The sequence below is a fragment of the Ursus arctos genome, unplaced genomic scaffold (genome assembly GCF_023065955.2).
Source record: "Ursus arctos isolate Adak ecotype North America unplaced genomic scaffold, UrsArc2.0 scaffold_18, whole genome shotgun sequence".
NCBI classification, from domain to species: Eukaryota; Metazoa; Chordata; class Mammalia; order Carnivora; family Ursidae; genus Ursus; species Ursus arctos.
The window spans coordinates 21,295,274-21,322,997 of NW_026622852.1; the positions used below are offsets into that span (position 1 = coordinate 21,295,274).

The window sequence follows — 27,724 nt, forward strand, 5'->3', positions numbered from 1 at the left end:
GGTCAATGAAGCAATCAAAGAAGAAGTTAAAAAAAATACATGGAGAAAAATGAAAGTGAAAACACAATGGTCCCAAATCTTTGGGGTGCAGTGAAAGCAGTTCTAAGAGGGAAGTATATGGTGGTATAGGAAATATATGGTGATACAGGCCTACACCAAGAAACAAGAAAAAGCTCAATTGAACAATCTAACCTTAACCTAAAGGAACTAGAAAAAGAATAAACAGGCCCCAAGGTGAGTAGAAAGGACACATTAAATTTTTTACTTTCAACACCAAGATACTCAGAGTAACTGCACTGAGTATTCAGACTGAGTTTGTGTACATTTTGAAGGTGAATAAAAAAGTTTAGATTGTTTTATTATTCTTTCAACATTTGTTGAATGCTTTCTAGGTGTTTGGTACCCTTATGCATTGGATATAATGAATTATGAGATGCAGGCTTAGGTACCCTGGGAAAATAGAGAATGTATAGCCTTAACTAGATTTTGAACACCAATTGGCTAAGAGTTGACATAGTGTTTTGACAGTTCAGTGATTGTCTCTATTATAGACATTTTGTAAATATTCACAATGAATGTCCTAAGTCCTTTTTTATGTAGGTATACTCTATAATAAAAACTTCTTGTGTTGAGCTCCAAAGAGTAATATGTTGGGGCAACAACGTGTGGCACATTAAATGCCTAAAGACCAGCTTTAATGAGTCATTAAAGATTATTTATAATCAGCATATGAAGTCTATGTAATTAGATACTTTTAATGTATTTATGGGGCTCAAATAATTTTTTTAACCGAGTAAAATATTTTCCTCCTGATTAAAAATACTCTTTGTTGATTACCCATTTTTATAGCTACATAGCCTTAGCTTGGTCATAAACACAGAACTAGTGCAATTACAATTCATGATGTTTGAATGTAATTCAAAATTGTCAAATTATGACCTTTTTCAAAAGAATAAATTTATCCCATTCAAATCCTATTGTCTGAGAAAATGAATAATATTGTACAACTATGGAAAACTGTCAGGATAGATAATAATTTAGTAGTTATATTTAATAGCACTGACTAGAAAGATAACTGAAAATATGGTTTAACATGACAAATCTGTTTTGTTTTTTGCTAACTTAATCAAAACATACAGTATTTTTCCCTTGGAAAAATTTTAACTCCCTTGAAGTGAGATATGAAAAAAAATGCTAACACAGAACTTCCCGCTTTGAGAGGAAATGCACTCAGTGCTTTATATGAAGATACTATGTGGAACTTTCAGGTGCACTTTTAAAATAATAAACCCTGAGGTAAGACTTCCATCTATGCAGAGCGAATAGGTTGGTGAACCTCTATATACACACACACAGACACACACACACACAGACATACACACACACACACACACACACACACGCACACAAATGTTACATCAGACAGAATTCTGAAAAAAAAATGTGAACTCTGGGAGAATGATCAAAGGCAGAAGAGAAATTGAGAATAATTAGTTCTTGAAAACTGCTACAGCTTCAGGTAAGAAAAATGGGAGTCTTTAGCCTTTTTGCCTGGTGTTGCTCTATCCTCTATCTACTCCCACCTTTAGTTGGTGAGACTGGTTAATTTCTCAGCTTGGGGCTGGTTGCACAGACTTGCAGCTGTGCTGCCAGAGAGAGTGGACCCAATTTTGTGTAGAATGTGAGAACACAAGACTTTGCAGATAGAAGTGGTGAATATAGTGAGAAACCAATGAAAGAAAGCAGCATTTCTGACAGCATGAGGTGGTGATCCCAGTTGGAGTGAATGGTGGACCAGCTGGAATTTTATCAAGAGATTCTGAAAACAGGAGAGACACAGAATAGTCTCTAGATAAACTCTCTATGAATCCCTGACTTTCTAGGAAACTATACACATGACAGAGTCAAGTGGGAAGTGAATATAAGAGTTTTGAGAACTGCCTGATCTTTAAATGTGCTCACCAAACCACACAGATTGATTATCAGAGAGAAGTTCAAGATTTTTGAGCCAAAAATCATTGGTTAACTGTTAAGCCATGGAGATATAGCAGTGACCCCTAAATAACAAGACTTAAAATAATAAATAAAAAACCCTGTAGAATCCTATAGAGAAGAAGAAACAGGAGATATTGACATCCTATCTCTTGAGATTTACTATCTACGTGACTTGTGCTCGGTAAGAGGAAGATAATCGTGCCAACTACCTTGAGGGGTGTAGACTAAATTTATGAGTTAATACAGTTAAAACAATTAGAGTAATATCTGACACATAGTAGTTTTTCTATCATTTCTGTAGAAAGCAATGTGCTTTTGTGAAAACAAACAAAAACAAAACTCGAGAGCAGTTGCTTTCATTCAGATTAAGAGACAACAACAACAACAACAAAAACAGGAGAAGCAAATTTACACAATACAAAGTTTCTAGATTTAACTTGCTAGTTTTAGATCTTGTGAGTTTTACTACTCGTGAATGTAGGGTACTATCATTCATTCATTCAACAACAATGTGCTACTGTGTGTCAGAGACCATACAAGATGCTGGAAGTGTAGAATGATGACTCATGTGGGACTTATCAAAATAATGACACTGTGAAGTCAGATATTTCAAACATACTATAACTGTTTGATGTGAAGCAGGGTCTCACTTTTAGTCATCTGGCAAGATAGCTTAAAGGTAAAAGTAATCTTTCCTGTTAATATGTACTATCACTCTGGTAGTTGGTGACTAAATCCAATAGTTAAATATTGACCTGAGAATTAGGCTTATATTAAATTTAGTATTGCATGTGCCTTCAAATTATTTTTAAGTCAATGAACTAATAAATAGAAATGTTTACCAGAGTTGTTCTAATTTCTTTGAATTTCTATGACTTATTTTCTTCCATGGATTCAAGTGTTACTTCAGAGAGCATTGAATTATTAGGATTTGACTTTTAACTTGAGCACTTATTGAGAACATAATACCAGAGGGGAATCCATTGTGGTTTTCTCGGGGAGTGGTACTCATAATTCCTTCTGACTTTTCTTCAATCACCGGATGAATAATTAATACATTTCCAGTTTGACTTTTGAAGTCTTATCTATAAGGAATGGTCAGAACAGAGGTTGCAGTTTCTGTTGATAATAATAACCCATAATATCTTTGTTTCTGTCCAGTTTTCCCTTGACCTTTAGACTCACATAGTTACTGGACTACTTGACATTTCCAAATGGATGCTTCATAGAAATATCAAACAATATTTTCCAAAAGGAACTCCTGATCTCATCCAACAAACCTGATCCTCTTCTGGGATTTCCTCATTTCAGTAATTGTTAAAGCCACCCACCAAGATGCTCAAACTGGAAACTTTAGTGACTTCCTTAATCTCCCAAGTGAATCAAGCTACAGCTCCTATTGTTTCTGTCTTCTAAATATATCTCTTGCACAATCATTTTTCTCTATTTACTCTATGACTGTTTGAATTCAAACTACTTAAATTATATATTAGAACTTTCCCCCTAACTGGTCTATCTTTAAATGTCACCCTCATCTAAATCCTTTTTAAAACATAGCAATCAGAGTCATCATTTTAGATTATGAATTAGACAGTGTTATTCTCCTTTTTAAAAAAACAAACAAAAAACTTCAACACCTTCCAATTCCATGTGGTCACCCAATTGCAAATACAAATTCCTTACCATGGCTTATTAGATTGCACGCAATCTGGCCCCTGTATCCTTTTTTTTTTTTTAAGATTTATTTATTTATTTGAGGGAGAGAGAGATAGAATGCAGAGGGGAAGGGTAGAGGGAGAGGGAGTGGGAGAGAGAGAATCTCAAGAAGACCTCCCCGCTGAGTGTGGAGCCTGACACAGGCTCGATCTCACAACCCCAAGGTCACAAACTGAGCCAAAATCAAGAGTAGGACACCCAACTGAGGCACCTAGGCACCAACCCCTGCCCCCGTACACCTTTAAAATATTCTTTCTCCTCTTTCTTCCATGTGTATTCTGGTCACCTTGGCCTTCTTTCAGTGTCTCATTTTTTCAGTTCCTTTCTCACCTCAATGCTTGTCTTATAGTTTTGTTTTTTTCTGAAAAAACCTTTTTTCTGTGAGTCTCAGTTTAAAATTTATTTTACAAAAATCTTTCCCAAACCATGGTAAGTGGCCTAATCCCTCTTTATTATCTTATATTACTCTCCCCTCAGTTATCTTTTTAGTAATTCAGGTTTTAATATGCATTGTATATACTCATCTATATTGATATATTACTAAGTTGCAACATAATTGCTCTTAGGAGAAGGGCCAAAACAGCATATTTAGCATCTATTTCTTCATAATTTCTAGGGATTATGCCTCTCTAATAAACAAAGCAACCCCACAAAACAAAAATGTACTCACTAAGCAATATATATTCATAATGCATAATGAACACAAATAATTTGATTAAACACTGTTTAAGTCATGCCCCGTAGATAGTAGCTGTAAGCTAGGCACTCAGAAAAGTGGCAGTTGTACGTTCCCAAGCCTGTGTCTGGGTATCGCCTAAAATCCAGGGCCCTGCACTGATCAACACAATACATGGGTTAGTCAGCCTCTCCAAATACAAGGCTCACTTCAGAATGGAACCTCCGGTGCAGGATATTTCAGAAAAAAGATCAACACATGAATAATTGACACATTTCAGATTTGACTTTTGAAGTCTTATCTACAAGGAATGGTCAGGAAAGAGGTTGCAGTTTCTGTTGGTCGTAATATCTCATAATATTTTTGTTTTTGTACAGTTCTCCTTTGACCTTTGTTTGAAAATATTTGAAAATTCTGAATTTGTGGAGAGATTACATTTTTAAATAATGGCATAGAAATGGAAAAAAGTAATATATCTTAATTTAATTTACTTTATATATCTAGTCATTTTATTAGATTCAAAGTATAAAAATTATATCTAGTGTATTTGATTTACTCATGAAATTAAAATGGTTAGCATATTAAATTTATTTATTTATTTTAAAGATTTTATTTATTTATTTGACACAGAGAGAGACAGCCAGCAAGAGAGGGAACACGAGCAGGGGGAGTGGGAGAGGAAGAAGCAGGCTCCCAGCAGAGCAGGGAGCCTGACACAGGGCTCGATCCCAGAACTCCGGGATCACACCCTGAGCCAAAGGCAGACGCTTAAGGACTGAGCCACCCAGGCACCCCGGCATATTAAATTTAAAAGGATAGTTTGTTTAGACTCTAATTCCAAATTTGCTAGTGGAATTTATTTCTAGATGTGTTTAATTGTTACAAATGGCACTGCAAGCTGCTGATCTTAGGAAATTGAACATCTTTTAGTTTTTACCTATTTATCTGAAGTAAACAACCAAGATTAAGAAACCATCAGTATTGTAACTAACCAAATAAAGTCATTATGTTTTGTGGACATAGTATTTCCCATGTTGTTAAACAGATGTAGAGATATACAATTTCATTAAGAGAGCTAAGATATAAAAGAATATGTAAATATATATTTATCCATCGGTCTGGCCAGAAGAATCTAGAATGAAACATGGAGTTGTAACATGGGCATGAAGTAGGAGGAAAGTATCCTCAGATGGTGAGAGGAATTCTGGAGGCAGGAAGGGCAGAGCCCAGCTGGGAGATCAGAACAGACAGTTCATTGTAGAGGTAAAAGATGATGGGGAAGGTGATGCGATTTTACTGATTACATACCATAAGCCCAGAACTGAGCTAGATAGTTTAAGGGTAAGTTACTTTACTTTACTGTTTGCAACAATTCTTTTATGTTAATATTATTTTCCTTAACCTGTAAGAGACCTGAAGCTCGGTAAGTTAAACTTGTTTGCTCAAGTTCACACACACACACACACACACACACACACACACACACACACACACACACGGGTGGGCCCCAAACCAAGCCCTTTCCATCAGCTAAGCCAACACCTTGGCTATTTCCAGAAAAGGGAGCCAAGAAATAAGACTACGTCAAACCAAGATGTAGAGAGGTAGCCACTACCGCTATGTATGAGGCACACCTGGCAAATAAGAGAAGCAAAGTCTTATCCCCACAGATTGTACAATCTAGTACGAGATATAAAAAATGAAAAGCAAAGATAGCAATTAATATATTACATAGATAGTATGTAGTTATAGGGGCTTTGAAGAAAACTATAACTGTCGAAGAAGATAGAGTGTGACAGGTGGTACAAAATGGCCATTTAAAATAAAGCAGCTAGGAATGGCTCTCTGAAAAGCAAATATTTGACCAGAGAAGTCAGGAAGTAAGGAAGGGAAGGGAAGAGCTGGGACAGTGGTGTTCTGGGCAGTCAAGCTGCTAGTGCCATGAGAGACATTTGAAGGAATGTGTTTGAGGTATATCTGAGGGACGTTAGGAATAGTGTGGTTAGAAGTGAATGAGGGAGGCAGACAGGCCTGAAGATAAGTTTAGAGAAAAAGGAAGCAGCTGGTTTATCGAAGTCTCCACAGGCTGTGGTGAGGAGTTTGTGTTTTATTTTATGTGGTACGAAGCTTTCGGATTTTGAGCAGGAGGTGTCAGGAGCCGACTTAAATCAAGCACCACTTTTGCTGCTTTGTGAAGAACGGAAGAAGGGTCAGAGCAGGAAGAGCAGTTAGGTCCAAGAGAGACGGTAGTGGCTTGGAATGGGGTGGTAGGTGTGCATATAGCGGCAAGTAGTCATATCTGAGATGCATTTTGATGTTATAGACATCCTATGGCTGTAATAGCAGCAAAGAGAGAGACTATAACAGGCTTTCTCAGAATTCCATTGTCTATATTGTTGCCGCTCTAGTTGACTGTGATTTCACCTCTATCACCCTCAAAGGTTCAAAAGATACTGTAAAGGAATCATGCAATCTTGGATATCCCCATTTTCCAAGCTCCAGTGTTCTCATTGAAAATACCCTTTGCCGTGATGCTAATTACCTTCAGTATATGAATGGTCACTCTTAGGGGCTTCTGCTTTGCAGTTCTCTCGTTTTGATCTCAGTAGAAGTTTCACAAAACTAAAGGATTTTGCACAGTTCTTCTCTTGTCTTTAAAATTATTTAGTTTATTTCTTGGAGAGGTGGAATTTCCACACAGCTGAATGAGTTTTGTCATTGCTTTTACACTTTTTTTGCTTTCATTTTCTCGGGAGGAATCCAATGCTCTCTCTCGTGCGGTTCTTGGGGGTGTTGTGGGAAAAAGATATTAACTAGTATTCTTGGGACTTTCCCAAATGCTAAGTTTGGGACAAAGCATCTTTTTTTTTTTTTTTTTTTAAGATTTTATTTATTTATTTGACAGAGATAGAGACAGCCAGTGAGAGAGGAAACACAAGCAGGGGAGTGGGAGAGGAAGAAGCAGGCTCATAGTGGAGGAGCCTGACGTGGGGCTCAATCCCGTAACGCCGGGATCACGCCCTGAGCCGAAGGCAGACGCTTAACCGCTGTGCCACCCAGGCGCCCCTGGGACAAAGCATCTTGTTCACATTACTTCACATTAACTTGAATAACCCTCATAAGTTTGTACTGTTTTCATTCATAGAGGAGAACATTGAGGCTGAGATTTTAAATATCCTGATCAGCTTCACACCAGAAAGCGGTGGAGTCAGGATTTGAAATTTTCCCTATAATACCCCTCCAACTGCAAAGCACAAATTCTTTTTGTTGCAGTTGCTTGGCAGATCCCAGACTAAATTCCTGGAGCAACCCCTAAAGGAATGCCTTTTTTCCTCCAGCACTTTAAAGTTCCTTTCTGACATCCAGGCTAACTGTGCTGCTGATTTCGTAATCCAGTCAAATGCAGCAGCAGTTTTATACTTCTGCCTTTGAATCACAGATCCAAGAAACTGGCAGCAGCATGAATTCCTCAGTGTAAAAGAATTGTAATGATCTGACTTTGTCGATGGGTTGACACCAAATTCTTTTAGTCACAGAAGACTTTTTTATTTTTTTGTTAGAAATAAAAATAGCGGCAGAGGAGTGAATCGAGGAGTAATATAAGAAAAAATTTAACTGAGAAAATTATTACTTTTTGAGAAAATTATTTTTATAAAAGATTTATAATAAAAATGTAACTTTCCATTCCTAGATCCAACTACCAAAAACAAAACAAAACAAAAAAAACCTCCTTCAATATTTACTATTCCTATCACTTCCCTTTTCTCTCCTCAAGTCTGCTCTAAAATAGCATTCATAACCTGCTCCAAATTGTGTTGTTTTGAACCTCCTCTTCTAAGAAAGGAAGAAGCAAGAATTTTCTCAGTTAGTGACAACTTGACCATACTCAAGGATAAACCAATTAAGGAGAAATGGTTTTATTAACCTATTTTTATCCTACGTCTTAGTTTTTCTAATTCATATAAACCCATGAATATTTTACTACGACTATAAAAAGAAATATCAAATTTTACATAATGGTTACAACCTAAGAAAACCACTCAGTTCAGTTCAATAGTGAGCACTTAATAGGGGCTTTGGCTGAGGAACAACTCTTGAGGAATTTATGGTCTATTGAAGAACAAACATATAAAGAGAAAAAAAAATTATGTCTTGTGGTACAAATGCTATGAGACTCCCAAGTTGCTAATTTTCTCAGCTTGAAAATTCAAAACAAGACTTATTGGTGGGAATAACTAAAGATCAGATTTCTGACCTAGCAAACTGCTTGAAATAAGCAATCTAGGGCATGAGGTATTGTTAGTATTCTGCTTCCTGCATTCTCCTCCCAACCTCTAAGTGAGTGGGGCCCACTGAGCATATCTTCTTGCTACCAATGATGTAAGACAATGTGGTAAAGTGAGGTTAGTTGACACTCTGCTTTTCTCTCTTAACCATGGTGTATGTGTATGTGTATGAGAATGGGGAACCATCCAGAAACTGAGTTTCCAGTCCCCTTGTGCAGCAACAAAGCAGTATGAGTCAGTCCTCTGCCTACTTCCTCCTTGGTGGCCAAAGGACCCAGAGTTGGAGTTGAGTTTACATGCAATGAGACAATTGGAGTCAATGACCTAGAGGACAGAATTAGTGGACTGATGGACCAATAGAACTTATCCATTCTGAAAAAAAGAGAGAGAGAGAATAGATTGAAGAAAAAAAAAAGAAAGAGAGAGAGTGAGTGAGCATCAGAGACCTGTGGAACAATAATCAAAGACCCAGAATTAATTTCACCGGAGCCTCAGGAGGAGAGGAGAAATTGGGAGTGAAAATGTATTAAAAAAAATAATGGCTCCCCAAATGTGATAAAAAACAACATAACACAGATTCAAGAAGGTAGGTGAATCTTAGGATCAATCCAAAGAAATCCACACCAAGAAACAACACAATTAAACATCAGAAAACTAAAAGCAAAGAAAAAAATCATAAAAGCAACCAGAGAGAAACAACATTGTAATGAAGAGTCTGACTTAAGTTTTGTTTTTTGTTTCTTGTTTTTTGGGGGGTGGGAGGGGCAGAGAGAGAATATTAAGCAGGCTCCATGCCAGTGAGGAGCCCAACATAGGGCACAATCTCATGACCCTGAGGTCATAACCTCAGCTGAAATCCAGCGTTGGATGCTTAACCAACTGAGCCACCCATGTGTCCCTAGTCTGACTCAAGTTTTGATGTTTCACTGCTGACAACTTTCAACCTCACCACTCCTCTTGCCCTTCTGCCCCATATACATACGAGCCATGTGTTAAGAAAGCCTGATGTTCCCTGCTTTGGTACAAGTGGGAAGTTGAAATCAGCCAATATCTGGCCCGTGTGCAAGAACCAGCACCTCGGTTGACGCCCCTAGCTCCAATAAAATCCATTTCCTGCTACCCCAAGAGATATTTGGACTTGCTTGGGAATCTGCTATGATCTTCCCAGGAAATATCATCATGAGAGAAGTAAAACTTCTCTTACTTTCTTAGTGCATGTTTGGCACCATCAGTCTTCAAATCTAAACTAAATTTTGGGTGGGGTTTCCATCTTATTTCTGTCATGGCTACAATAGATGTACTACATATAGGGGGGGCAACCTTTGGATTGACTGACTCAGATTTCTCATAAAGTGGTCAGAAGAAATTGGCACATTTTTCACGTACTAAAAGACACGTCAACCATGAATTCTATTATGGTGAACTTAGATGTAAAAACCCTCAACAAAATATTAGCAAATCTAATTTAGCAATGAATAAAAATAATCATGGACCCTACTCAAATGAAATTTATTCTGCATATACAAGTCTGGTTCAACATTGAAATATCAGTTAATGCAATCCACTATACCAACAGATTAAGTAAGAAAAGTTATAACATGATCCTATCAACTAATTCAGAAATAATATTTGACAATATACAACACTCATTCGCAAGAAAAACAGCCAACTAGAAATGGGGTGGAGGGAGGGACTTCCCCTGCTTGATACAAAGCATCTACCAAAAACTTATAGCTAATAAAACCCTTAATTGAGAAAGGCCGAATACTTTTCACCTAAGGTTAGGAACAGGACAAATATGCCACTCTCAGCACTCTTATCCAACAACTGCTGGAAGCTGTTGTCAGTACAATAAGGCAAGGCAAGGAAATAACAGGTATACTGATTAGAAATAAATAGAATTTTACCTATTTGTAGAAAAAAATTATTATCTAATAGAAAACCTCAAAAAGACCTACAAAAATCCTGTAACTAATAAGCAAGTTGAGTATGATTGCTAGATACAAGGTCGCCATGGAGAAATCAATAGCATATTGACAGGTAGAAGTGAAAATGGAAAAAAAAAAAGTACAATTGCTCAAAATAAAATGAAATACTTAGGTATAAATGGAACAACACATGTACAGAATCTGCATGCTTAAAACTACAAAATACTGATGAAATAAGTCAAAGATAACATAAATGGAGAGAGATACCATGCTCATGGATTGAAAAGCTCGACATAGTAAAGATGTCAGTTCTCCCAAACTGATATGTAGGTTTAATAAAATTTCTACCAAAGTCCTGTCAAGATTTGTTGTTAATATAGGCAAGATTACTGCACAGTTTTTATGAAAAAGGAAAGGAAATATAGTAGATAAATGTATTTTTAAAAAGAAGGATAAATTTGTAATCAATTTTAAGGCTTTTTATATAACTACTTTCACCAAGACTGTGTGATACTAGTGGAGAAATTGCACATCAGTGACACAGAACAGAAACCCACAAATAAATTCCATAATTTTTGAAAAAGGTGGAAGAGCAATTCATTGGAGAAAAGATAGACTTTTATCATGTTGTGCTGAAGCAAGAGGACATCTGTAACAACAAGAAAAAAATGAATCTTGATCTGTGTGTTATATGTTATACAAAAATTAATTGAAATGATTCATGGACTTAGTATAGACACTAACAATATTTGTTCTTCCAATCTGTGAGTGTGAAATGTCTTCCTATTTCCTTGTGTCCTCTTCAGTTTCTTTCATCAGTGTTTTATATTTTTCAGAGTACAGGTCTTTCACCACTTTGGTTTATTTCAAGTATTTTATTCTTTCTGGTGCAATTATAAATGGGGTTGATTCCTTAATTTCCCTTTTTGCTGCTTCATTATCGGTGTATAGAAATGCAACATATTTCTGTACATTGATTTTGTTTCCTGCGACTTTACTGGATTTGTGTATCAGTTTTAGCACATTTGGGTGGAGTTTTTCACGGTTTCTATGTAGACCATAATGTTATCTGCAATTAGTAAAAGTTTTACTTCTTCCTTCCTGATTTGGTTGCCTTTTATTTCTTTTTGTTTTCTGATTGCTCTGGCTAGGACTTCTAGTACTATGTTAAATAACAGTGGTGAGAATCCACATTCCTGTCTTGTTCCTGAATATAGAGGAAAAGCTCTCAGTTTTTCCCCATTGAAGATCATATTAGCTGTGTTTTTTTTTTTTTTTATAGATGGCCTTTAGTATGTTGAGGTATGTTCCCTCTAAATCTACTTTGTTGAGGGTTTTTATTATGAGTGTGTGTTGTCCTTTGTCAAATGCTTTTTCTGCTTCTTTTGAAATGATCACATTATCCTTTCTTTAATTAATATGGTGTATCATGTTGATTGATTTGTGAATATTGAACCACACTTGCAACCTAGGAACAAATCCCACTTAATCTTGTTGAATGATTTTTTTTCATGTATTGTTGGATTTGGTTTGCTAGGATTTTATTGAGAATTTTCGTACCCATGTTCATTGGGAATATTTTTTGGCCTATAGTTCCCTTCAATAGTGGAGTCTTCATCTGATTTTGGTATCAGGGTAATGCTAGCCTTATAGAATGAATTTGGAAGTTTTCCTTCCTCTTCTATTTTTTGGAATATTTTGAGAAGAATCACTCTTCTTTAAATGTTTAGTAGTTAGTCTGTGATGACATCTGGCCCTGGACTTTGTTGGAAATTTTTTGATTACTGATTCAGTTTCTTTGCTGGTTATCAATCTGTTCAGGTTTTCTATTTCTTCCTGTTCCAGTTTTGGTAGTTTATATGTTCCTAGGAATTTATCCATTTCTTCTAGGTTGTCCAATTTGTTATCATATAGTTTTTCATAATTTTCTCTTACAATTGTTGTACTTCTGTGGTGTTAGTTGTTATTTCTTCTCTATCATGTGGGACTTTATTTATCTGGGTCCTTTCTCTTTTCTATTTTTCTTTTTCTCTTTTCTTTTTGCTAAGTCTGGCTAGAGGTTTATCAATTTTATTAATTTTTCAAAGAACCAGCTCCTGGTTTCATTGATATGTTCTATTTTTTTGTTTTGTTTTTTATCCTTTATTTCTGCTCTAATCTTCAGTATTTCCTTCCTTCTGCTAGCTTAAGATTCCATTTGTTTTTCTTTTTCTAGCTCCTTTAGGTATAAGTTCAGGCTGTTGATTTGAGATTTTTCTTGATTCTTGAGGCCTGTATTGCTATATACTTCCCTCTTAGGACTGCTTTTGCTGCATCCCAAAGGCTTTGGATCATTGTGTTTTTATCTTCATTTGTTTCCATGTATTTTTTAATTTCTTCTTTGATTTCCTAGTTGACCCATTCCTTGTTTAGTAGCACGTTCTTTAACTTCCATGTATTATTGTTCTTTCTAAATTTTTCCTTGTGGTTGATTTCTAGTTTCATAGCTTTGTGGTCAGAAAAGGTGTATGGTGTGATTTCGATCTTTTTGTACTTGTTAAGGCCTGTTTTGTGACCTGATAGTGATCGATTCTGGTGAATGTTCCATGTGCACTTGAAAAGAATGTGTATTCTGCCGTTTTAGTATGGGATGTCTGAATATATGGTGTATCCATCTGATCCAATGTGTCATTCAAAACCATTATTTCCTTGTTGCTTTTCTGTTTACATGATCTGTCCATTGATGTAAGTGGGTTGTTAAAGTCCCCTATTATCATTTTGTTATCAATTATTTACTTTATGTTTGTTATTAATTGTTTTATATATTTGGGTGCTACCATGTTCAATGCATAAATATTTACAATTATTAGATCTTCTTGTTGGATTGCCCACTTTATTATTATATAGTACCCTTCTTCATCTCTTTGTTTTAAAGTCTAGTTTGTCTGATAGAAGTATTGCTATGCAAGCTTTCTTTTGATGTCAATTTACATGATAAATATTTGGGCATCCCCTCACTTTCAATCTACAGGACTGTTCAGGTCTAAAATGAGTCTCTTGTAGGCAGCATATAGATATGTCTTATTTTTTAATCCATTCTGACACCCTATGTCTTTTGAATGGAGCACTTAGTCCACTTACATTCAGAGTCATTATTGATAGATATGTATTTAGTGTCATTTTATTGCTTGTTTTGTCACTGTTTCTGGAGATTTTCTCTGATCCTTACTTGTCTTTGTCACTTTTGGTCTTTTCTTTCCACTCAAAGTGTCCCCTTTAATATTTCTTGCAGGGCCGGTTAAGTTGTCATAAACTGTTAGTTTTCGTTTGTCTGGGAAACTCTTTATCTCGCCTTCTGTTCTGAATGATAGTCTTACTTGAGAGAGTATTCTTAGCTACAAAGTTTTCCCATTTAGCACTTTGAATATATCATGCCACTTTCTTCTGGCTTGCCCAGTTTCTGTTGAGAAATCTCCATTGAGCCTTATGGGACTTGCTTTGTAAGTTAAGGACTTCTTTTGTTTTGCTGCTTTTAAGATTTTTTCTTTATCACTATCTTTTGCAAATTTAATTATACTATTTCTTGGTGTTGTCCTGCTTTTGTTGATTTTTACGGGTATTCTCTGTGCCCCCCGGATCTGGATGTCTGTTTCCTTCCCCAGATTATAAAATTTTTCTAGCTATTATTTCCTCAAATAAATTTTCAGCCCCCTTTTTTCTCTCTTTTTCTGGGACTTCTATGATACAAATGCTGATACATTTGATGGAGTCACTGAGTTCCCTAAGTCTATTCTCATGTTCCATAATTCTTTCTTTCTTTTGTTCAGCTTCATTATTTTCCATTATTTTGTCTTCCATACCACGAATTTGTTCCTTTTCTTCTTCCCACCTCCTGTTCATTGATTCAAACCTTTTCCCAATCTCATTAATTGCATTCTCATTTCTGATGGAATCTTTTTTAACTCTTTTATCTCTATGGTAAGGGTCTCACTGATGTCTTCTCTGCTTTTCTCAAGCCCATTGAGTATCCTTATGATTGTTGCATTAAATTCTCCATCAGGCTATATGGTGCTTTGGAGAGTGTTTCTGGTGTGTGCTGTGTGCACTCTGTTATGTTTTGGCTGCTGTGTCATTAAGGTCAGTCATCTGCAGAGGCTCTCCTTGCCTACTTTGGGCAGTGTTTGGTCCCTTGCCTGAATCTGGTGAATTTTAACTAAGTGTGTTTGCGAAATGAGACCTGACACCACTTCTACTAGAACTGAGGCTCTGCAGAACTTTGGTTGGGAGAAGGGGTGTGGGCAGGGGTTTGTATAGTCTTCTGGGGCAGGGGCCTGCCATGCTGGGACTGAGGCAAGCTTGACTGAGAAGGGCAGTTCCGCCAGATGATAGGGAGGTGGGGCTTGTGTAAGCAAGTTAGCCAGCCAGTGTCAGTGCTGAACTGCTTCCTGCAGATGGCTCTGTGTTTATGCTGAAAGACAGGTGAGGGAAATGGCACCTGTCAGCTTCTTTGTACTCTGTCTCTCAGGGATGCTCCTGAGAGGAGTGAATAATCTCCTCACTGTTGTTCTCCAGGTATTCTTCAGATTGCTGCTTCCACACTGTCTACCCCCAGGTTGTTTGCCTGCCTTCTCTCCAGAAGCACTGTAGTACCCTCCAGGTTCTATCCCAGCCAAACCCACTGAGCTTTAAAATTCCAGGCTTTAAGCCCCTTGGTTGCAAGAACTCATGAAATTCAGCCCCTCTTTTTTTTTTCCCCAAGCCAATGGCATTGGGGAAATGTTCTTTTTGTGCATTCCCTGTGTGTTCCTCTATCTCTCACTTTTCTCCATGACCATATCTCCCTCCCCTCCAGAGCACCTGGGATCTATTTCCCTAAACCTTTATTTATTTATTTATTTTTAAATTTTTTTTATTAAAGATTTTATTTATTTATTCATTCAACAGAGATAGAGACAGCCAGCGAGAGAGGGAACACAAGCAGGGGGAGTGGGAGAGGAAGAAGCAGGCTCACAGTGGAAGAGCCTGATATGGGGCTCAATCCCACAACGCCGGAATCACGCCCTGAGCCGAAGGCAGACGCTTAACCGCTGTGCCACCCAGGCGCCCCTTCCCTAAACCTTTAAACGTACCTTTTTTGATGTGGCCTCATTGCTCCCTTTAGTTGTAGAATTTGTTCTGTCGGTTATCAGGTTGACTTCTGGGATATTTAGGATGGTTTGATAGTTATTTATTTGTATTTGTGGGATGAGATGAGCCTAGGGTCCTCCTACTCCACTGCCATCTTCCCCAACTAACAGGTTGGCTTTTTTTTTCTAGATGTACCAAAGTTTAATTATCCATTCACCTATTGAAGGACATTGTAGTTCCTCAAGTTTTGACAATTATGAATAAAGCTTCTGTAAACATCCTTGTGCAGGTTTGTGAGTGTGTGTGTGGATATAATTTCTTAACTTTAGGTGAATACCAAGGAGTATTGCTGCTGGATTGTATGGTAAGAGTATAATTTTGTAAGAAACCACCAAACTGTCTTCCAAAGTCACTCTACCATTTTTTTTAGTCCCACCAATAATGTCTGAGATTTACTGTTGCCACACATACTTGTTAGCATTTAGTGTTGTCAGTATTCCAGATATTGGCCATTCTGTTGTATAATCTCATTGCCACTTTAATTTGTATTTACCTAATGACATATTATTGTAGAGAATATTTTCCTATGCTTATTTGCCATCTGTAAATCTTCTTTGGTGAGGTGTCTGAAAGTCTTAGGCCCACTTTTTAATCAGGTTGTTTGTTTTCTTACTACTGAGTTTTAAGCTTATTGTATATTTTGGGTAAAAGTCCTTTATCAGATGTGTCTTTTGCAAATATGTTCTCCCAGTCTGTGGCTTATCTTTTCATTCTCTTGACATTGTCTTTCACAGAGCAGGAGTTTTTAATTTTAATTAAGTCCAGCCCAGCAATTCTTTCTTTTATGGATTGTGCCTTTGGTGTTATATCTAAAAAGTCATCACCAAACCCAAGGTCATTTATATTTTCTTATGTTACTTAGGAGTTGTATAGTTTTGAATTTTGCATTTAAGTCTGTGATTGACTTTAAGTAAATGTTAGTCATGTGTGTAAAGTCACTGACTACATTCTTTTGTTTTTGTTTTTGTTTTTTTGCATGTGGATGGCCAGTTGTTCTAATAGCATTTGTTAAAGAGGCCATTTTTGTTTCATCATATTACCTTTAGTTCCTTCGTCGAAGATCAGTTGGCTATATTTAGGTGGATGTTTCATTGTTATACTACACCATCTTGGTTACTATTATTTTATTGGTAGTCTTGAAATCAAGTAGTGTCAGTTCTCCAACTTTATTCTTCTTCAATATTGTATTGGCAATTCTGGATCTTTTGCTGCTCCATATAAACTTTAGAATCAGTTTGTCAATATCCATGAAATAACTTGCTGGGATCTTCATTGGGATTGCATTGAATTCATAGATCAAGTTGGGAAGAAGTGACTACTTACCAATACAAATCTTGTCCCTAAACATAGAATATCTCTCTATTTAGTTCTTTGGATTTGTTCCTCTGAGTTTTGTAGTTTTCTTCATAAAGATATTATACAGATTTTGTTGGATTTATACCTAAGTATTTCATTTTCTTGGGTGCTGTGCAAATTGTATTTCGTTTTTAATTTCAAATTTCATTCATTGCTGATATATAAGAGTGGAGTTGACTTTTGTATATTTACCTGTATCCTACAAATTTATAATCAGTTTTTAGTTTCAAGAGGCTTATGGTGATTATTTCAGGTATTCTACCCAAAGACAGTTCTATTTCTTTCTTCCCAATCTGTATACCTTTTTATTTTCTTATTTTATTGCATTTTTAAAGCTTCCTGTACAATGTGGACAAGTGGTGGTGAGAAAGGACATTCTGGCTTTGTTCCTAATCTTAGTGGGAAAGCTTGAGTTTCTAATCATTAAATATGAATTAAAATGTAATTTTTTCATGCATAGTCTTTATTAAGTTGAAAAAGTTCCCTTTTATTTCTAGGTTCCTGAGAGATTTTATCATGAAAAATGTTGAATTTTATCAAGTACTTTCTCTGCTTCTACTGATATGATCATCTGTTTATTCCTCTTTAGTTTGTTGCTATGATGGGTATGTTTTGATTTTTCGAATTTTGAATCAACCTTACACATATGGAATAAATCCCACTTGGTTGTGATATAGAATTCTTTTTATACATGTTGGATTCTTTTGCCTAATATTTTGTTGAATTTTCATTTATGTTCATGAAAGATATTGATCTGTAGTTTTCTTCCCTGTAATATCTTCATCTGGTTGTATTAAGGGTAATGCTGACCTTATAGAATGAGTTAGGAAGTATTCCTTCTGCTTCAGTCTTCTGAAAGAGATTATAAGAATTAATATAATTTCTTTCATAAATATTTCATAAAATTCACCAGTGAACTCATCTGTGCCTAGTGATGTTTTAGAATGCTATTAATTATTGATTCAATATCTTTAATAGACATAGGTCTCTTCAGGTTGGCTCTTCTTGAAGATTGCATCTTTCAAGGATTTAGTCCAATTCATCTAGGTTATACAGTTTTTCATAGTATTTCCTTATTATGCTTTAAATATCCATAGGCTCTATAATGATGTACTTGCTTTTATTTCTAATGTTAATAATTGGTGTCCTCTCTTTTTTTTCTTAGTCTGGCTCAATGATTTTTGATTTTATTCATCTTTTTACATAATCAAATAATTTTGGTTTTGGTGAATTTCCATATTGATTTCCTGTTCTCACTTTCATTGATTTTTGGCTCTAATTCCTATTATTTATTTTCTTCTGTTTACTTGAATTTAACTTGCTGTTCTTTATCTGGTTTCCTTAGGTGAAAACTTAGATGACTGAATTTAGATCTTTCTTCCTTTCTAACTTATGCATTCAATGCTCTAGATATTCCTCTAAGCTCTGCTTATACTGAATTCCACGTATTTTGATAAGTTGTGTTTTCATTTTATTTAACTCAAAATATTTTTAAATTTCTCTTGAGATTTCTTCTTTGACCCCTGTACCAGTAGAGGTAGGATATTTGATTTACAAGTGTTTTGAGATTTTCCAGCTACCTCTTTGTTATTTTGTTCTGGTTTAATTCCATTGTGGTATGAGAATAGACAGTATATGATTTCTATTCCTTAAATTTCTTAAAGTGTGCTTGATAGTCCAGAATGTGACCCATCTTGATAAATGTTCCATGTGATCTTGAGAAGAATGTATATTCTGCTGTTGTTGGGTGAAGCAGTATTAGATATCCGGTATACCCAATTGATTGATAGTGTTATTGATTTTCTGCCTACTGGTACTGTCCATTTCTGATAGAGAGATATTGAAGTCTCCAACTGTAATAGTGGATTCATCTATTTTCCTTGCAGTTCTAGAAGTTTTGGTGTTATGTAGTTAGTGCTACCTTGCTAGGTGCATACTTTAACTATTTTTATGTCTTCTTGAAAAATTAATTTTTTTATCCTTATGTAATGATCCTCTTTATCTCTGATAACTTTCCTCAATCTGAAGTCTGCTCTGTATGAAATTAATATAGCTACTACTACTTCCTTTTGACTAACATTAGTATATCTTTTGCCATCCTTGTTGCTTTAAATCCATATGTGTCTCCATAGCTAAAGTGTATTTCTGGGGTGCCCAGGTGACTCAGTCAGTTAAGTCCCTGACTCTTAATTTCAGTTCAGGTCATGGTCTCAGGGTGTGAGATCAAGCCCTGCATTGGGCTCTGCACAGTGGGTGTAGAACATGGTTAAGTTTCTCTCTCTCCTTCTGCCCTTCTTACTCTCTCTCTCTTTCTCTCTAAAGAACAAAGAAAACTTTAAAAAATGTGCTTCTTGTAGACAACATAAAATTGTCTCTTATTTTCTTTATCTTTTCTCACAATCTCTGTCTTTTAATTGGTAGATTTAGACCATTAATCAAAGTGATTATTGATATAATTGGATTAATATCTATCATATTTGTTATGCTTTTCTATTAGTTGCCATTGTTCTTTGTTTTTATTTTTGTCTCTAACATGTGTTCTACTTATTTTGGTTTTACTTGAGCATTTAATAATTGCATTTTCTTTTTTCTTAGCATATCATTTATACTTCTTTTTTTTAACTGTGTGTGTGTGTGTGTGTGCGCGTGTGTGTGTGTGTGTGTGTGTATTTTCCCTAGAGTTTGCAATACTTTAGGGGATAAAAAGAAAAATAAATGTTTTGTTTTACCTTACTTATTCCTTTTTTTGTGCTTTTACTTTTTTTATGTAGAACTGGAATTCTGACCTATATCATTTTTTTCTTATCTCTGAAGGACTTCTTATCTCTGAAGGATTTCTTGGGAGGTAAGTCTAGTGGTAACAAATTCCTTAAATTTTTGTTTGTCTAAGAAACTATTGCTTCACTTTTGAAGGATATTTTCGCAGGGTACAGAATTCTAGGTTGATTTTTTTTTTCTTTCAATATTTCTCTAGTTTTCCTGGTTTTGTGATTTGGTGTCTGACATTAATTTGGGAGAAATTCTTAGTTCTAATTGTTTCAGATATTGCTTCTGTTCCCTTTTCTCTTTCTTCTGGTATTTCCCTTATGCATACATTATATCTTTGTAGTTGTCCCACAATTCTTTGATATTCTGGGTTTTTTTAGTCATTTTTTTTCTGTTTACTTTTAACTTTTGGAGGTTTTTATTGAGATTTTGTCAAGCTCAGCAATTCTGTCTTCAGCTGTGTCCCATCTGATAACCCCAAATAAGGCATTCCTTATTTCTGTGATAGTATTTCTGACCTCTTGCATTTCCTATTGGTATTTTCTCAGAATTTTGACCTCTGCGCTCACATTGCCCATCTATTCTTGCATGCTGTCTACTTTATCCATTAGAGCCCTAGCATATTATTCATAGTTATTTTGAATTCCCAGTCTTAAAATCTAACATTCTTGTCATATCTGAATCTGGTTCTGATGTTTGCTCTGTGTCTTCAAACTGTGTTTTTTGCCTTTTAGTATGTTTTTTAACTTTTTCTTGATAGTTGAGCATGCCATGCTGAGTAAAAGAAACTGTTGTAAATAGGCCTTTAGTAATGCGGTGGTAAGATGTCAGGGGAGGTGAGCATTCAGTAGCCCTATGACTAGGTCTCAGTCTTTCAGTAAACCTGTCCCTTGGGCTGTAAACTTCACCAGTGCTTTTCAGTCCCCCACCAGTACCTTGGGGGGGGGCAGGCTGGCTATATTGGACTGGAGTAGGTATTTTCCTTCTCCCCTGTGTAAGGCTAAACGGCACGGCTCTGGAGTGGAGTATTTCCCTTTTTCCACGTGGAAGGCGAGAGCCAGCTGAAGTTGCTTATTTCCCTTGCCCTGGGTCAGTTAAGCTCTGATAAGACACCTGCAGGTTAGTTTCTGATTTAAATAGTTTCTCCTGGGGGCAGACCTTCTTAAGAACAGAATGGTCTGAGGTATTTCAAAATGGTTTCCTCCCTTGCCTTGTAGTATGCCGGAGGGTGTTTTTTCTACAGCGTTTACCGTGAGAACCTAGTTCGAGTCTAGAAGGTAAACCCCGCAAAAGTGTGGGTTCCCTCCACTGTGAGTGATTCCCCTGGTTTTTCACTCTCAGAGTTGTACATGCTGAGCCTCCTGCAATTCATCAAATACAATTCTGGTTTTGCTACCCTGACGCTGGTTCCTGCCCAGGTTTCAGTGCTCGAGTTTCTGCTCTGGTAAGTTACGATTCTCTGTTTTCACTTGTTGGTCTTTCTAATTTTGGGGGCAATAGTTTGTCCTGTGATCTCACTTCTATTATGGATTTGAGAGGAATTCTTAATTTTCCAGTTTGTTCAGAATTTTACTTGTTGTTAGGATGAAGTGGTGGCTTCCAAAATTCAGTAATGCTGAGATCTCTGACAAGCATTTCTAAACAGCACCGTTTTTACAAAATATCATTTTTCTCTTACCTATTGGCACTAGAGCAATAGGTTAAAGGAGTGCTATAACTTGAAGCAATTAGGGTGTTTTGGTTGCAAAGAACAGAAAACTCAAAATTCAAAAGGGGCTTTAATAATAAGGACATTTATTACCTCATTCCAGAAGCAACCTAGAAGTAAGATGGTAGTTCCAGGGTAGTTTAGTTCAGAAGCTTACGAGCTTACAACTGCCCAAGTTCTATCTTTCTGCTCTACTATCTTCAAAAAGGAGTTTTTGTCCTCAGACTGTATTAATGTCAATATCTTATTTTTATATTATAGTAATTATGCAAGATGTTACATTTTGAGGAAATTGATTATAAGGAATTATAAGGAACCACTTTGTATTATTTATAACCCTACATGAACCCACAATTCAAAATATAAAGTTTAATTTAAAAAACTGAGAAGTTCAAGTAGCTTAATATTAGAGAGTAAATAAATGCTTATTTGAGGGTATTTGGAGATGTGAATAAAGAAATTGGTAGGATAGGGGCCTAGAAGGACTTAAAGTTTGTATTTTATCTTGCCAGTGATGTCATACCATTATATTAAGTTTTAAATGGCTAGTGTAACAAATGATCATAAACTTAATGGCTTAAAATAACATAAATTTCTTATAATTGTGGAAGTCAGAAGTCTGAAATGGGTTTCACTGATTTTTTTTTTTTCCCCATGATTAAGATATCTGCAGGGCTATATGTATGTGATTTTTGTGGTAACTCTAAGGAAAAATCTGTCCCCTTGTTTTTTCCAACTTCTAGAGATGGCTTGCATTCCTTGGCAAGTAATTTTTCCATCCATTTTGAAAGATAGTGGCATTTTCAGATGTCTCAGTGACTTCGACCCCTCATCCCTCTTTTACTTAAAAAGACCAGGATAATCTCATCATCTCAGGATTGTTAACTTAATCACACCTGCAAAACCCCTTTTGTCATAGAAGGTAATCTAACTGCGGGTTCCAGGAATTAGGGCTTGGACAGCTCTTGTAGAAGCATTATTCATAGACATTTATTGCAGGTGACTTCTAAGACAGATAAAAGAATTGAAGGTTGAAATTGAATACATGTAACATTAGGTGTTTAAGTAAAACCTGTCTCACAGTTGTACATAGTAGCATAATTTGCCTATTCCCCAAAGTCTTCCTATCCTGGGCCCAAGGCTGGACTCAACATAGAAAATCTTGATAATAGAATTATTTTTGCTCTAGATTGATGTGCAAAATCATGGATGTTATTTTAGTAATACTCCTGTGGACTTTGATGCTTTGCTAGGTACCAATTTTTGTTGCTGCTTCAGAATTAGAATTACTTCGAAGATTCCAAACATGCAGATGTGCACGACCATGTGTTAAATGGTGTGTAATTTTTACTGCCTCTTTTCAAACAAGCAAAATCCAGTGGTGGTCTGTCTTGTATGAGACTGTTGTATTGAAAAGCCTGGGGTTCCTTAATTCTCACTGGCTTGTTTACTCTGAAGATTCATTTAGAAAAGTAGGTGCTGATTGCATGGGATTCATCTGGTCTGCTTTGCCTGGAGTAGATATTAATATCAAAATTTAAAACATTCTTGTGCAGCACAAAATTTACTATAATTGTTCAAAGTGAAAAACAATTCAGTATGACTTTTACATTTCTTTTGTCTTTAGCCAGAGAAAAATAATTTTGCTAAAATTTTCCATATACAGGTTGTCATCTATTCTTTTTCATCTCTGAAGGTGAAATATCCATAGACATGACTCTCAACCTTGTTCTGTAGACATTTGTACAAAGGCCTTCTGTAACAAGATTTATAGTTAAAGAAATACTTTAACTGCAGTGTAAAGGATGTGTGATTTGTGGAATAGGAATGCTTTGTATTAATCTTTGTCAGCTTTTCATAGTATTTTCCCATTTCAGTGAGATGAGAGCTCATATGAAATTGTCCTTGGATATTGCTGAACAGGACAGATATTATTAGTTAAAGCAACATAAGCATGTATTGTATTTACTTATTGAGTCTGGTTAGCACAAAGAATTTCCACAGATATTTCACGTGATCAGAAAAAGTGAAACTCCACCAAACTAATTTGCTCCATGGCTTAACCAACTATAGTGTCATTTCATGAAATTTTAACAAAGTTAACAATAAATTGTAAATGAGTGCAGTGTTATTACTTGCCATGGAGTAGCAAAAAGAGGTAGAAATGTGAAACGCAGAGCCAGTGAAATTAACATTTAAAGCAGCAATCAATGAAAGTATCATTCAGAATCTCAATATATGCTAGGCTCCTAGACATGGAATTCATAAAGCAGAGCTTCTAAAACTTTGGCTACAATTTCTGTAGTACTTGAAAGGAGCACTGATACCTACTTGCTCACACCGTTTTTAAATTCTCTTTTCAAAAGCTGAATAGTAATCATTACCTTACTACCATTACTTTGTAACTGTTTGACATGATTTATCCCTGAATGTCAAAAAGATTTACTGTAATACCTTATCATAAATTTAGTAATTCCTTAGCATCCTTGGGATAATGTGGAGTTTTCCTACAGTCAAATGTAATGTGAATGGCAGAGACAAAATGAGAATTCACTTCTTTTTGTTTTTAGGCTCCAAATATCTGCACTAAGATGCGTATTCTCTTTGGACAGTGCAAGACTTAGCTGCCCACTAGCCTGTGAAATGTTTTTGTACCTGCAGGGGGCTGTATTTTGTAACGGTCACTAAAGAGAGCTTGTTTAGAGGAAAATAGAAACCATAGTGAAGGAAGACCGGAAAGTACCCATCTAGAGTTGCTGAAAGAATCGGAGGAGAAAACAGATGTGGAAAACTGATAGCTGCTTTTTGGCATTTGAATGGTTATTACGTCCAGCTCCTGAAGTTTTAACATAGGGAATTAACGTGAAACATGCTTCAGTCTAACATCAAGGCAAATTAGAAGTATCCATTCATGGACTCCATTGCCTTGTTAGGTGTGAGCTCCCCATCACTCAAGTGTTATCTGAAAGCTGGATTGCCATTTTCCCGATGTGTTGTTGAAAGAATCGCCTATGTTGTGCAAAAGAATAGATTACAGGAATATGATCCTATTTCTCTTTATATTTCTATGATTACTCAGCCTAACAAAGGGAGAGGCTAGGGTATCCAGCTGCTCAGGGAGCGGTAGAATAGTCTGGTGGCCCATGAAAGGAGACTATCGAGATTCACACCAAGCAAATCCAGTTGAAGTCCATGAAAAGTGCCCCTAATTATTCATGGCACTTTATTCTCTGTTTGTTTGCAAATATCAGAAATAAACGTTCTAGGCCATAAATACAACTCATTAGGTTGATCTTTCTTCTGTAATGTATACTCCTAAACAATTTAGTGTTTGATATCTTTCTCTTCGACAAACAACATAGCAGTTCTTTAAGAATCTTACTCTTCTGAGCTTTAGATGTACTTTAGTAACTTGTAGCTAAATCAGAATAAAGATGGAAATAGTTTAGCGCTATTATTTTTGTTCTGGGAGAATATCCTGGATTTGCTCCATAGGCACCATCCATAGGAAACTCTCTCTGATTATTTTGACTGGTCCTTGAATTCTAGTGAAATGTATACATTGGTGGTACTCTCTCCAACATGGCGCATCTACCATGTTCATAAATTTCCTAATTCCTCTGAGGTTTCAAGGAGGGATATAGACAGTGGAAAGACTTCTTAATAGTGCTACGTAGTCGTGATATTAGTAACATAGGCCTAAGGACGGGAAAACAAAGTGCAAATTCTTGAGATACTAACTGGTGTTTCTTCAATGAGATATATCACTTTTATTTATTCTATTCTACAGTTTCCTACTGAATTTCTTCCTTTTCCCACTGATTGATTTCCCCTTAGTATCTGGCCAAAATGAGCAATTATCTCATATGACCCAGTCCAGATTAAGATTAAATCTTAAACTGGACGAGGTCAAAGAAACATCTGAATTTAGAGTACATATCCTCTGGATTTATATTATGGACTTTATTTGAAAGATTGAGAAGCATTCTTCAGTTTAATGAATTGAATATGATTGGGCTCTGGATTAAATCACTATGTGTCATTCAACCAGAAGTTCAACTTATTACTGCACCTGATTCCATTTAAATTTTTTATGAGACACACAACTGGGGAAATTTGAAGCTACTACAATGAGAGCAGAAGCCAAACACCTCCAGAGATGATTTTATGCAGCACCGTTCCACCCTGTACAACGAAAAGTACGATCAGGAACTATAAAAATATTTTAATATAGATAATAATTTAAAATAGAAAAAAAATCAAAGTGGACATTGACATATTCCCTTTAGCTGTGTGAATATACTTGAACATATATAAATCTAAAGACAAAAGCGGGTTGAATAGTTTTAGCTATACTTCCACATGAATACCTGTTAGTATCTTGAGGTCCTCAAGCAATGAATTTTGATATTTAAAAATTTTAGAAGTTTTGTTGTTGCAGGTTTAAAAAAAACCCTGAAAACATAGTATAAATCGTATAATAGGACCCTCAATTACCAATATCAAACATCAACAATTAGAAATCAAATCACCATTTGCCAGAGGGGCCTGCATCCCTGTACCAACTGATGAAAGATTACTCCAAACTCTGCCGTGAAGGAGAGGAGAACGCAAGGGGGTCAATGCTTAGAGGCGAAGACTCTTTGCTCCTCTTTGCTCCTGCTTTTATTGGTCCTTCAAGATAATCACAAATCCTTATCACCGTTCAGCAAGCCTGTGATGTGTGACAAGGGGTCTTACTGAAACTGGGAGGATCCGTTTATGGGAAAGATACAATATGCTAATTTGGGCGTGTTAAACATAGCCTAAGGGACAATGCCTAAGACCCTTAGATCACAGGGTGACTGTTTGGGCTAGGAAAGTTTCAGGAAGGCAACTCCCTGCGGCATTCCAACGGCAGAGTGGTCACGTAGGCCTCGCTTTCCAAAGGCCTACGCCCTTCTCCGAAACCTCCCCTGCCCTCAGCGGCCTGTGTTACATTGTAGCAAGCCAGGAATTATGGCTGATTTCATGCTCTTACGTTAACCCCAACAACCATTCTTTTCTGTATTTCTCCTTTGTTTGATTCTCTTGACAACTTATTTCTGGTTCAGTTGATCTTGACATGACCAAAGGAATCGCTAGAAGTACATGCTTGATGGATGGCCTCATGGTGCAAAATTAGTTTAACTTTCTTTCTAAATCCTCACATGCAGAGCATTTTTCTTTCCGACCTTCGTGAGTACCATGCAATACAATAAAGTGGCCCTGTTATAGGAATGATAATGTTTGAAGTATATATTGGCATAAAGTTTGTTTCAAAGTGCTGTGGATTTTGTTATTTGTAAATCTAAGTTTTGCAACTTTAACTGTTCTCTCCTGCCCAAAATAAAGTGTGACTTTGCTGAGAAAAAGAGTGAAACCCTTATCCCAAGAGTTAATGCACGAGAGTTTCACTTCTAGCCAAGGTACATCTATCTACAAAACTGGGCCCTCTGTTTTTCTTCAGTCATTGCTAAGTTCTGGATTGGTAAGGTGATTAAGAACCCTCTTTGTATGAAAAATGGCCTTTAACATAAGTCAAATGTTCCTACTGATGACAGGTTGATGACAGTTTGGCATTCCTGACTTCGCGGATTTGTGAAATCCAAGGGAGTTCCTCCACTCTTAGGGAAAGGTGTCTGTCTTCTGAGGGCCAACTTACCTGTTAAACACAGCACAACTAGTGCCTCAGTCTGACCACAATTTTAGGGGCTCACTAAAATGTTTTAAACGTAATTTTATTAAGAAAAATAACCTTTAGTGAAAGAAAATGTCTTATGTATTAACATATTTGTTTTATGCCAACGTGCTTTAAAAACCTAATTTTAATATTTTTATGGAGGAAGGAGCCTACAAATGCAGAAGTGCCAGGGACCCGTGAAAGTCCTAATGGTTCCCTGCTCACTTTGATCTAGAAACCTACTGGAAAAAATGTTTCGTGTAATGGTATAATGTTACATTTTTTTAGATTCTGGACATTCCAAAATTATATTTCAGCCAATTTATCAATCATTCACTGAATGGGTACTAATTACTTTCAAGATGAAGTGAGAGCTATAATGTGAATATATTCCAGCGTGTTTCAATTGGAGGTCAAAACGTTGTT

General features: G+C 36.2%; 1 long non-coding RNA gene across 1 annotated transcript in view; it reads left to right on the forward strand.

The window, feature by feature from the left end:
• Positions 1 to 27,724, forward strand: part of LOC123001433 (uncharacterized) — a 124,058-nt gene that overhangs the window by 74,963 nt on the left and 21,371 nt on the right. The window lies entirely within an intron of this gene.